Raw genomic sequence first — 13,148 nt, 5'->3', positions numbered from 1 at the left:
TATATTTAAATATTTTTAAAATAAAAAAATATTTTTATATATTTTATTTTATGGAGATTCTAAGTTAATAGTCAGTTTATACAGCCTGATGGTTATGTTATACTTATAAACGTAATAGTTGTATTCCGTGTGCAACTGACTTTCAAGGCATTTACATCTGTTAATAGAGGAAATGTGTTTCTTCAATTCTAAATGTTAAGCACTCCAGTGCAAGGGGTTACGGAGGTCAGCATGTACTCCGACCTTTGAAGGCACAAGCATTATGCCCTTATTGCAGTCAAGCACCCTTTTGTACATCTTCACTGCAACTTGTGAAGATTGCCTGATGCTTAGCATTCAAATTGCACTTCTTTCTGCCATCAGTTCAGGGCCACAGAAAAGAATAATAGTGCCCATTAGTTGATGATAAGTAGGATCGCAACGACGACAAGGGATAATACTCTGTTCAGTGCTACTGTAGAAAATAGGATTAGTTGCAGATATTTTTAAAGTGATACAGGCAAGGGGTGCATTTCCTCAACAAACTATTTTAGTTTGGTCGCTTCTGAAAATGTTCTGCGGCAGTATTACATAAAACCGTTGCCAAATTTGGAATGTAGTGGTTAAAAGGGTTTATTCACGTATTATCTTCTACAAGAAGTATAAATACTATGCGTCTAGTGGTGTGCATGAGTCCTAATTGAGTAGGATGTTAACAGTTATTTTAATAAGAATGATGAAAATGTTGATAGCAATGGTGACAATTTAGTTGATAGTGGTTAGTGCTAAAATAAATTCTACAGCAATGTTTGTGATGATAGTGACAGGTAAGAGAGTAAGGTAGTTCCTAGTGAGGTGAATGGTGATGGATATGATGATGTAGAAGAGTAGCAACATGGCGATAATTGTTGGTTGTAATTGATGATTTCGGTGATAATGAGGGAAATTAAAGTGATGTTGATGTTATGAAATTGTTACATAGAATACTATGGTGGTGGTGATGATGGGAAGGAGTAAAGTAGTAACAAAATAATGTTGATGTTGGTGATGATGATGATGAAAATGATAATGATGTGGAAGAGTACAAAAAGGATGAAGATTGTTGATGAAAATAGTACAGTAATCGGGAGAAAGTGAAAAAAATTGCACATTATGGAATGAGAGTTCAAGATATAACCTTGTTCTGATGTCTCCTTGACATCACCTTTTCACCCTTACAGCGACCATAAATCACCAGTAAATTTCTTAATCTTGTTGAAGCTAATTGCCAACTTTTCCTCACAAGTATATATAATGGGGAATGCATGCACGTTCATGATCATCAAAATAAAAAAAAAATATTGAAAATTGCGCTCAACTTACACCTGGGAAAGTTTTTGTGGAAAGGTGGAATATCCCGAAAGTCTTACGAAGTATAATATTTCGGAAATCGTTACGGTGCCAACCGTGTCGGTTGCTAATTTCTTCTTATTATATTGTAAACGTATGATATCTTAAGTCTGGTGTCTGCTCTGTGATTGGTAGTTAGCAAATTGTTTTCAAATTAATGAAGGCAATCTTGAATTGGCTAAGCCACGTACCCACATACAACTGATAAGAGTTTAACATGTCAAGGCGGTGTGATAAAAAAAGTTTGTATCTCTCATTCCATGGACATTAGCTAAACCTATTTCTCCCTGCTCATCCAAACATGAACCTACTGCTCAGCCGACCTATTTACTCACTCAAGGTTCTTCACAAATTGATAAATATCATATTTAATTGATATCTCATTGTGTTGATATCAAATACGTTATTTAAATATCTTTATTATTCATTTCAATGTGGCATTAGTTATTAATATCTAGTGTAAATTATTTAGATACATTTGTTCATTTGTTTACTGTGGTTTTTGGCTTTCTGCTGTTATCAAGTGGAATGCTTGTTGTTGACTGTTGGTTTTTATTTGCTTTACTTTCAGTTTTTCTTTGTTTGATATGAAATTACCTTTAGATTATTTTCTTGGCTATTTTGTTAATGGTTTTCATCTGTTTACATCCACTTTTTATCAACCTTTAGCAAAACTTTGGAAAAACTCTTTAATTCAGTTCTATCTCAAAGTTATACTTCATAATTGCCTTATGGATAACTAAGTTCTTATACTGAAATGGTTTAATAGATTATCTATTTTCAACTACATTTTTTATATAATTATTACTGCTTTTTCTTTGAATTTGATATACTTTAGAATGTAAAGTCTAGTTATATTGTTATATTAGTTATATTGTTTACTGAAATTATTTCCCCTTCTGATTTATTTTCTTAAATTGTTTGGTTTTGTTCTGTTCCTTTAGCTCATAAATATGTGACTTTAGAAACCCTTTGTTGTTCTAAGCACATGGCTTTTATAGTTTTATCTTAGTTTGCATGACAATCTCCTACTTTGGCCTATAAACATGTACATGCAATAGTTCATGATCAAACTGAAAATACTGTTTGAAATATACTTAAACATTTTACCAAAAGTATCCAGAATTGTCTTTGTTGGCCAAAGTTAATCGATGCAAGTTTAGCTCATAAATTATCTAATTAATCTAGTATGATTTAGTTGTATAGTAACTGTTGCAAAAGTCATGTCTCAAATACCAGGAAAATCTGAGATAATAGATCATTGGCAATTCACCCAGCCCACATTTTTTGGCCACGGCTAATCGCCAACTTGGTTTACAACATTTTTACGTGCGGTTTATGTGGTCTGTAGCCGTGACCATTGTTCTAGCTTCGGTGAGGAATAAGAGGGGATAGAAAAGTTGCGTGCGGGTTGCTGATCCATGCAAATCGAACGGTCCACTTACGCGATAGTTTACTGCTTACCGTAGGCAGACGTTAAGATGACGCATCATGAAATTGAACGAGATCGTTTCAAGTCGTGACTTCAATGATAAACCATCTTCAAAAATTCGATGTCTTTTTTCCCCGATGGTAGCTTGGTTATTGAAAGGATACAATGTCGATCACGTCCCTTTTTGGAAAATGCGTCACAAGTATTTGTCGTTTTCAAATGTAGTCACGACATGAATTCAATAATAAAAAATATTGTAATCCTGAAATCTGTATCAAACGTTTTCCAATTATGCAAACAAGATTTTGTCAAAAAGTTGATTTGAGTCATGCATACTTTTGTATACGCAGTGACCTGCGGTTTTTAAGGGTCTGTTGTCCACCGTTAATCGTCCATGGCATGAGCTGAACCAAAGTTGAATTGAAACTACTTTGATAACAAAATACCGACATCAGAGGTCGAGGTCAGAATTTTTTGTAGGTGATAAGTCAATTGATGTTACATTTCACAATCAATTTTGGAAAAGGGTATTAATGAGCTGGATTTACTTTTAATGAGTATCGTAGATAAACCCATGTGTGATGTTGCCGACATGCGTCTAGTTACAATACTGGCGTTGCTGGAGTCGGTTGTATGATGTTGTTGTGCTGGCCGAGTGTAGGAGGGGCAACTGCATCATCAAAGACTTTTGCCGAGGTTTATAATATCACCAATTGTTATCCAGGATCAGCAAAAGATATTTTTCAAGGAGAATAGACAACACCTTTAGCTACCCTTGAATTCAACTAATATCAAAAGCCCCTATCAAAAGGTCTATTCATGTAAACCTATTTTCATACCTAATATACTTCCTTTCATATGATCTGATGGTATCATGTACTATTTCCCTTCTACCAGTGACAGAGTAATTATCAAACACAATTAAATTATTCAGGTAGAAGATATAAAGAAACCCCCTGAAATCTTTTTTTGGAAACAACCAAGTGAATAATTTTAGGATTGTCAAAAAAGAACATGAGTCTTCATGTCATATACCACAAATCCTCGAATATCTTTTTTTTTAGGACCCTTGGGTGGGCATCTTTTCGAAATGGTCCTCTTTTCAAGATGGGCTTCTTTTCAAGATTACTTTTGCTAACTAAAGAGGAGGGCTTCTTTTCAAACTGAATGTTGTAATTTTTGTACTTACTACTATACATTTTTCAACTATGAAATTCAAAATTCTGTTTAAATTCAATTCTAACAAAATAATATTGATACTGATATGCTATCAAATCAAAGATAGTGTCAGTATGAATGTAAGAACTATCTTGAAAGAAGCCCATATTATCTTGATTATAAGCCCATGGGCTTCTTTTCGAGACGACAAAACTTTTCCAAAATGAAGAGGGGCGCTTCTTTTCAAGATGGCTTCTTCTCGAGATTACGCCCATGGGCCTTCTATTCAAGGTTTTACATTATGTAAATATTAATGAAACTTCAATACATGCCGCTGTCTGTTTTGAGACACTGGGATTTTTCGCCCTCTTTCCTTAGAATGAAAGCAGATTAGCCTTGTGTCAAACTTATCTTTTATGGTATTATAGACATCAAATCTCGACCTGTTTGTGAGATCTCTCTATCTTTTTGACTAACTCTAATGTTGGCGTCTGTTAAGTACTACATGGGAACAACAATACATCAAAGGTAGTTGGAGATATAAAAAAAATGATGATGCCATTGTGTTTTAATATGCAGAAATCCCAATGCCCTAGATTGCATATAAGGTCAAGTTCACCAAAGCTGTTGTGCGTGACCCACAGTGGAGGATACATCAACATGAAGACACGCTTAATGCGTTACGACTAGATACTTTATCTGCCTTCATTGCCTTGTTTATAATATAATGCCTTTATTGTGCTTGTTTCTGGTATCACTCAGACTCATGTGCATCCATATTTTACCTGCAGTCTTCTCTTCTCTTTTTGTTTTAATGTTAGCTTCTGTTTTTTAATTTAGGATGTGGTATATTACGTCATTAATTTATTGCGTTATATTAACGTAGTACATCAACTTGTCATCCGAAAAACATTTGGTATATTGTATCAGTTAAATTTATATATCTTTATTTAATTAGATAATATTTCTGTGAATAGTATCAACATTTGCTATAATTACAGTACCAGCTATTTCAAGGTAACATAACAAATAAGACGTACAATTTTCCCCACACTGGCTACTAAGTAACCGCTTATGAATAAGAAAGCAAATACTAAACAAGAAACAATGTAAACCAATTAATTAAAAATGTATTGATTGATTGATTGATTGGACAGCTGTTGTTAACTTTTGTGAATTTATATTTATAAAATAAAATAGGTTGATGATCGTTATTATAGAGAGAGCAGTTGGCAAACTGCTGGTAGCTAGAGTACTGTGTTTGTGTTGAACTGAAGATCTTTACACAACCTTGGGCCCTGGTTCAACTCTCTCCTCTGCTCTCCTTTGTGTTTCAGCTGGAAGGCATAAATGCAAGTTTCGATAGTGTACCCTCTTTTGGATGAGACATTTAATCCATCGGTGCAATATGGTCAAATGTAGTATACACTGTAGAAAAAAATGGGGATTGTCTGCCCAATTCACCATGAGAAGGACTCCATTTCTTTTTCTGACTTCTGGGTTATTCTTGGTTTATTTCACACCGAAGAAATCTGTTGGGTTTATTGCTTGATTCTGGTTTACTTGATTCTGGGAGACTCTTATCCTTCCTCTAGAAATAGGAACATCTATTACATTGGATGAACTAGTATAGGTGTACTTTCACCTGATTTCCTCTACATGGCTTTTTACTATTGTTTGTTCTATGTTGTGAGCTGAATTTGAATACAATTTTAGAAAATAATTAATAAATTTAAATTTATAATTATTATTATAGAAACCTATTAAACAAAATAAGAATGTGTATGATTATTTAATTTTTGATTCTGCACGTCTCAAAATAATTTTGTCATCATTATAGAATAATACAATGATTAATATTTATTTGTATTCAATTTGCTATGAGATTTGGAGACATTATAGCATATTATACATAGTTATTTTCATATCTGTCCAAAACAATGCTGTGGTTTAGCCATGCTTGGTCGTAAAGCCATTTTCATGAATTTGCAAAATACTGGCTGATAATAATTGATATGCAAAGCCCCCAGTATTCCTTGGACAGCAAGATTCAAACCGTATGCAATGAATATTATACAACCTATCAACTCAACTTACTGCATTTACAGGTCCATGCAACATCACCAATACCTCAATTTCAGATCTTGTAATAATGTATAAGACTATTGAGCAATATGTTATTTATACATACATTTTGGAAAATAGGGTATTGGGAATTTAAAAAATCCCTTCATGTCTTTGTAGTTTTTAATTATACGGTTCAATGAATTTCTAATTTAAATTATTCAGTACCTTTTTGAAATATCGATCCTTTGGTTTTTAATTATCTTATCAAATTAGATTAATTTCTTCTTTTTTCCAAATTTCAATTAAGTTTATTATTTATTTTCTAATTTGCTTATTTGTTTTTATATTTAATTTATACTGTTATATTTACTTTTTTTTTATTCACTTATTTATTTTATATTTATTCACTTTAATATTTACTTATTTTCTGACAGATCCCGAAGGCCATGCCTTTATACTTTCTGTGTATATCACATTTCTTTAAACTTATCAATATTTTAAAGCAATTAAAAAGTGAAATTATGCTCTGGATTACATTCAAAATGATTTGAGGTTTTGCGAATATTGGAGTGCTTCACGTCAACCTTGGAGAGTGATCCGTCCTCCTACGAGTATCATTATCCGTAGGTATACGCATCTTCATTGAGCAACCTGACATGCGGTAATTGATCGCCAATCAATTACGGGATCCCCCTGGCTCTTCGGGATGACGGTAGTTATGAAGAGCCGGGATCAGGCTCACTTCAACATCTTCTGCCGCTGTGGTACACGCTGATGCCTCCGTCCACAATTAATTTGCTTCATTGATGAAGTTAAGTCTGACTGTCGGGAGATTTAATCTTGAGCAGATAGCTTCAGATCCCATAACTGTAATTAATGAATTCAGAGTTCATTCAGAAATATGAAATTGTGGAACTTTTTTTAGGTTCATTATTTGTTTGGTCTAAATTTTTTACTGATCCAGACACACTTCCTTATAGTATGGTAACTCTAATTTACTAAATTATTTTTAGTCTTTTAGTTTTGTTTTTTTGTGGTTGAACTATAGGACATCATTCTATGAAACTTAGGTTAAAATTTTGAGATTTTATTTTCTTTTGCTGTCATTAAAATATTTCCGCTTTATGAAACAAAGCTTATTCCCAACTTTGTATGCCAGTTAGGTTCATTCTTCCTGATATATATAATTCAAGCTTATGCTTGCAATGCAAAATATTACTGCTGCAGCCAAGAAATGTTTTACAAATCTAAAGTTAATCCCTAGAACATATGCACTTTTAACCTTGCCATCAAATCTCCATATTTTACCCCTGACTGCTTTTTCGAGAAATTAACATAGTTTTGGATTAGAGACAGTTTGGTCATACAGTTAGGTTCTAGGCTATTTTACTGGTTAAAGGTAAATATTATTTAATAATATACTTAATTTAATGGTTGTAAATTCTTTTTTTTTAAGTGTGTGCATATACAAATGATAAATATGATGTATGTTTAAAGTTATTGTTCTTATTGTTCTATTTCTGTCCACTATGTTCCCTTTTACTGTATGCATGTGCATTGGACTGACATATTGTATAAAGTAGATTTGCCAATAGTGCACTGTTAGAACATTTTTTTTATATTATTGAAAATATGAAAGTTGTATCTGAACCAATCAGTTGGCATTTTCCGTAATCTGTGAGAATTATAATTCATTGGACAAGATTTTGTGGCAATAAACAGAAATGAAATTTATCGATCTTTACACATCTTCTTTTTTTTTTTTAACTTCAGTACCACATGATTAAGATTAAAGTGGATTGCAACCTTAATTATGCTATGTTTTAGACCATCTTGAAATTCAATTAAGCGAGGAAAGTAAGCGTGACCCTTAACCTAACATGTTTTTCTCGGCCACCATAATTTATCGCCTTATGTAAGATTAGGCGCACCAGTCAGGCATGCTAAATGAATGTAAAGGGGTTTTGAGCTAATGGAAAAAGCTCCAAAGGGTTGTTTATGTATAATGGGTTGCAAAAATGCGGGAGTATGTATGTATAATATATGTATAGAGTTCTATTCCTGTGACAGTAGGACTTTTTCTTACGACTAAAAAAACTCCACTTCCTAAGCCTCATAGAGTGACTTTGCTGACAAAAGCATCACATTATTTCATATATTTAAAGAGGGCCCCTGAATATCAGCCACCCTTCTAGGATAGGTTAGAAGGGTTACCCTATAAATATGGTTTAAAAAAATTAGATGAAACAAATCTTTGTATTATTTTTATATATACCGGTAAACCTAATTTATTTCTGAGGCCTGTAAAAACAAAAATATACCATAACCTAAAAATTACATATATTATGTATAGACCATATACAATAAGAATCATAGCAAAATCAACGGTTTTTTCGAGGTTTCTTTTTATCATTTACAGAGTGAAATTTGATTAACCATCAGTCACAGTTTTTATCATGGAGGTAGATTCCTTTATTAATTTATAAACCTAATTTATTTCTGAGGCCTGCAAAAACAAAAATATACCATAACTAAAATTTCATATATTATGTATAGACCATATACAATAAGAATCATAGCAAAATGAACGTTTTTTCTTTTTTTATCATTTACAGAGTGAAATTTGATTAACCATCAGTCGCAGTTGTTTTCATCATGGAGTTAGATTCCTTTATTGGGTGGTGTTTTTTTAACTTCAACTCAAAAGGAATACAAGAATCGTTCATTCTCAAGGCGAATCATGCTGAAAAAATGTATACACTTTTTGTATAAGGTTTCTAATATTGTTAACAGTGATATTTCAAACTATATTTAAATTATGATGATTGTGATTTTTCCAAAGATAAACATGATCACAAAATGTAGAGATAGCTCAGAATGTAAACATTAACCTAGAAAAAATGCAAATTTTGAAAATATGATTTTGTATTACAAATCCTAATACCATAAACTGTTTATGTGATGGTGATGTCTTACACGTGTTTCAGGGATATCTATTACGCACGAAATTTCATGCATACTGGTTCTTATGATACTTTAGATATTTTTAGACGATGAGGCTAAATGCGAAACAAAATTGGAAGTGCTTGCTTTCTATTGGTTGGAGCAATATGACCTGTGCAGTCCGTGTCCTACATTCCGATGTTAGTTTACCGGTATTGGATATAACGTGTTAAATGAGTATTTCTGTCCACAATAACATTCGCTGTGTTTATGAATTGATGGTCTTTTTTCTTTAAGCGTATTAATATTATCATCACCTGATTTTGATATTGCTAAAATTTTATATTTTCCCCTCAATTTTGTAGATGATTGTATGAACTGATTTTTTGGATACAATTTGAAAATTACAGTATAGATTATAGATACAGACATATATTGTTGATAATGTGTTTACCACTGATTCTGCAATAATTCTGTAATAACAATTAGATTGGAAGTATTGAAGCAATGGAAAGACTTCCGTCTTTCAGTGAAATGGTCGTGAGTGTGAGCTCGGCTTATGTTTTGGGTTAGATGGGCATTGATTGGCCATGTGACCAAATTATTTCGGTTAAGCTAGATTTACATTAGACACGATAACGATGCGACAACGACACGACAACGACATATCATCGCATAGTTTGTATTCTTCAACACTGCGCGCATCTGTATCGTGTCGTTGTTGTGTCGTAATGGTGTCTAGTATAAATGTAGCTTTTACATAGACACTCGAAGAAAAAAAAGGGCAGAACTTAACACTTAAAGAAGATCTGTTGGATGGGCAAACTTGTCAGAGCAAGATGTGAAATGTAAGAGAGAAGAAAGTGGAGGAAGCAAATGTCAGCCTTTGTTTCCACATGACACAAAGAAGAAAAATATGCTAAATCTGTTTGCACGATTGCACAACGACGGTAGGACGTAGAACATAATGACGTCACTAAAAGTCATCTGCGCATGCGAGAACGTTAAGGTAACCTCGTCGAGTAGATTTCGTAACGCAATTTGGCTAAATCTACGTATGCAGAGAAAGCAGGACGTCAGGTAGGACGGTCACGCATGAGTGATTCCGTTCTAGCGTCGAGTCGTCGCACAAATCGAAAGCTCCCTAATGTTCTATTTATAGAGGATGGATAATACTTAAATTTAATTAGGTTTAATAAAAAAAGTATGATTTTAAGCAACTTCAGTAATAAAGTACTTTGTAATTTTTTCTAAATATATTTAATATGGTGAATGGAGACTATATCAAGTTATCAACCTATTCCACACTGTTAAGAACATTTAAATTGCACATCTCATGACTCCATTATATGCACTAACATCACTACTCCATCATATGCATCCACATCATCACTCCATCATCAGTGGCAGATCCGGGGTGGGGGGGGGGTTCAAGGGGTTCGGATGAACCCTCCTCTGTGAAGAAATGTAAAAGAATACAACTGGGTCCTGGCTTACAAAAAGCATGCTAACCTACCTAGACATAGGTTGGAAGATCAGACAAACTAGGCTTAGCCCAACTAGTTTTCAATTTAATTATACAGTGTTTTTGGTGCGCCGTCGTAATAATTTATATACGAAAGTGCGTTTTTCAGGCTTATTGGTTCATCGATCCATGGAAGAAAGACTACATATCAAACTACTCAGTGTTGTTGGAATATAATAATATATCGTCTACCTTTGATTTTTTCCTCTATGATAGGCCTAAAGAATGAGATAAAATTACCTGACCTTTTTTCAAGAGGGGGAACCTCGAATTTTGAAGAACTTAAAGGTCATTTAAAGACTCCTCAGAAGTTGGGAAAGCTCATTTCCGGCAAATCTATGAATCAAAATTTTCCCGGGGGAGGACCCCACCCCCCTTTAATTTTTGGGGTTTTTTTTTAAATCCTGGATCATATGCACCCACATCATCACTCTATCATATGCATCCGCATCATCACTCCATCATATGCACCCACATTATCGTTATAAACATGAAGACAAACGAGTACATATTCACATACACAAAACTAGTGTTAATACAAATACGCACAAGTTTATGAATGTTCCCACGTTTTATAGTGATTTTTGTAATTCTAATGAATCGTTTCACGAAATATAAATGTATTTTTGTATTTGCTGAAGTTATCATTACTGAAAAAAATGATTGCTTAACTTATAGCCTGTTGCACACATGGTAGATTTTATATTATCATGTTGGTATTGGTTATCAAATGTAGTGTACCAAGTTTGTTTCAATCAGGTGATTTACGTAAGGCGTGATATAGGGTCTGTGACTTAATAGACCTCAATTTTGTTGCAAGTGGATTGAGGGAATCGAAGAACCGCCTTTTGCCTTTAATTCTGATAAAAGTGTGCATGTTAACGAAAACCAAGCTTTAATATTAGTATGTCCAGATGTACCTGAGATATATTGTGTGCTCTCGTTATAGATAGTGTGAAGAATGTGATGTGTGGGATTTTAGCACGATGTACTTCACGCAAGACAATTTTCCTCATAGCCTACTTAACCTCATGTGACATTAATGTCGTCTGTAATTACGAAATCGTATTAGCATAGAGTCTGTTCTATTTTCTCCATGGTGTTAGGGAGATTTTGCAACCTTACGAAAACGATAACGAATAGGTATACGTCATCATTATCGTCATGCGAACCTAAAACTTTTTTGAGAATATGCTGCAGGAGCTGAATAAGATCCTAGATTCATGCAAAACGCATGAACCGCCTCATTGTGACAGATATGCAACTGTACGGGAAGGGTGGCCTAAAACATTGATGACGTAACCGTATTCATTATCGTTTTCGTAAACTTGCGAAAACTCCCTATTACTCTTTATTTATGCCTAAAGTATAGAGCAACTGTTAACATTTGTTTTTACTTTACTTTCAATGTCATTCCGAAGTAACTGCAACAAATAACATAAATGTGCAACCAATTAATAACTAATATAACAAAAAAGTACTAAATCGTTGGCCTATTTCTAAGTGTATGTTCCTTGATTTAATTTAAAAACGTGTCCTTTTTGAATGCAAGAACAACTCAAGAAAGTCGTTAACCCCCAATCCATTGGTTCTTGTTAAAGTTAATATATCATATATATTATATGCCTACACAGTTTATTATGATGAAGTAGAAAGTGTAAGTGTGTTAGTCTAGATGATACACAGTAGATTAAAGACAAACAACACTTTTCAGACTAACAAATTTTATTGTTGCACGAGTTTCGACCACACAGTGTCTTCATCAGGTGAATGTGATGAATTGATTCACCAACTGAAGACTACTGTGTGGTTGAAAGCTCCTACATTAATAACACTTGTTAGTCTAAAAAGTGCTGTTTGTCTTTAATTTACAGTTTATTATCATACTGTAGTATCCACAGTTAACTTAAATATTTAAAGTACAGTATATATTCCAGACACGGTAGGCCTACAGTAGTTGTATAACGATATATTGAATAATGATAATGACGATCAGGATAATTTATTGTAGGCCTAGTTTTTCAATACAAAAATGGTCCATTTTTTTAAATTTATATTTTATTTTAATGATTTGTTTACATTGTGAATGTAGCCTGTTATGAAAATCTTCACCTGTGCCTTAGATTGGTGATGGATTTATTTTTTATATTAAGGTGCTTTGTGATATAAATAGGTTACAGAACATAGAAAGGACACGATCATAAACTATCGAGTTAGATCCTTGTTTATTGGGGATGATTTAACTGGTAACACATTAATGATTAATTCCATTTTATACTGTCAAAATTGTTCGAATGTATGTGACAATTAAAATAAATGTATGCAATTTTATCCCTGCCGGAACAAGAATACTTTCTTTATCTTATGTGATGTGTATTGGATAAAGTTTATTAAACATAATATGTGATTACTTATAAACTGGCAAACGTTGTTGGATTACATGCTTCCCTCCCTCCCCCACCAAGCTTTTTCACACTTTTCTTCTCCGTCTCGCGCACTCGTAAAGATGCTGTTTTTTGAAAGAATTCTATCTGCATCCTATTACGTGAATGCTCATTAAATTTAATGAGGAGACAATTTTTGACATTCATGTTTGAAAATTAACCGAGTGATGGACGTAGGGATTACCATCAGTACCTGTTTACTCAACAGTCT

At 33.4% G+C, this 13,148-nt stretch overlaps 1 protein-coding gene across 8 annotated transcripts in view; it reads left to right on the top strand.

The window, feature by feature from the left end:
* LOC117111826 (stAR-related lipid transfer protein 3-like) overlaps positions 1-10,731 on the top strand; it is a 36,159-nt gene extending 25,428 nt beyond the window's left edge. For 6 of the 8 annotated variants that reach the window (XM_033254810.1, XM_033254811.1, XM_033254813.1 and 3 more), the window contains exon 13: positions 8,641-10,731. The gene's annotated coding sequence lies outside the window, so the exon portion shown is untranslated. Of the gene's footprint in view, positions 1-8,444; positions 8,488-8,640 lie in introns of all 8 variants that reach the window. The other 2 variants (XR_004445931.1, XR_004445932.1) reach the window with 1 other exon arrangement.
* The last annotated feature ends 2,417 nt before the right edge of the window (positions 10,732-13,148 follow it).

This window comes from Anneissia japonica, unplaced genomic scaffold (assembly GCF_011630105.1).
Source record: "Anneissia japonica isolate Jap-2015-1 unplaced genomic scaffold, ASM1163010v1 scaffold1203_len951721_cov167, whole genome shotgun sequence".
Lineage (NCBI taxonomy): Eukaryota > Metazoa > Echinodermata > Crinoidea > Comatulida > Comatulidae > Anneissia > Anneissia japonica.
The sequence above is the reverse complement of the archived record's forward strand: the minus strand, read 5'-3'. Positions and strand labels throughout refer to the sequence as shown.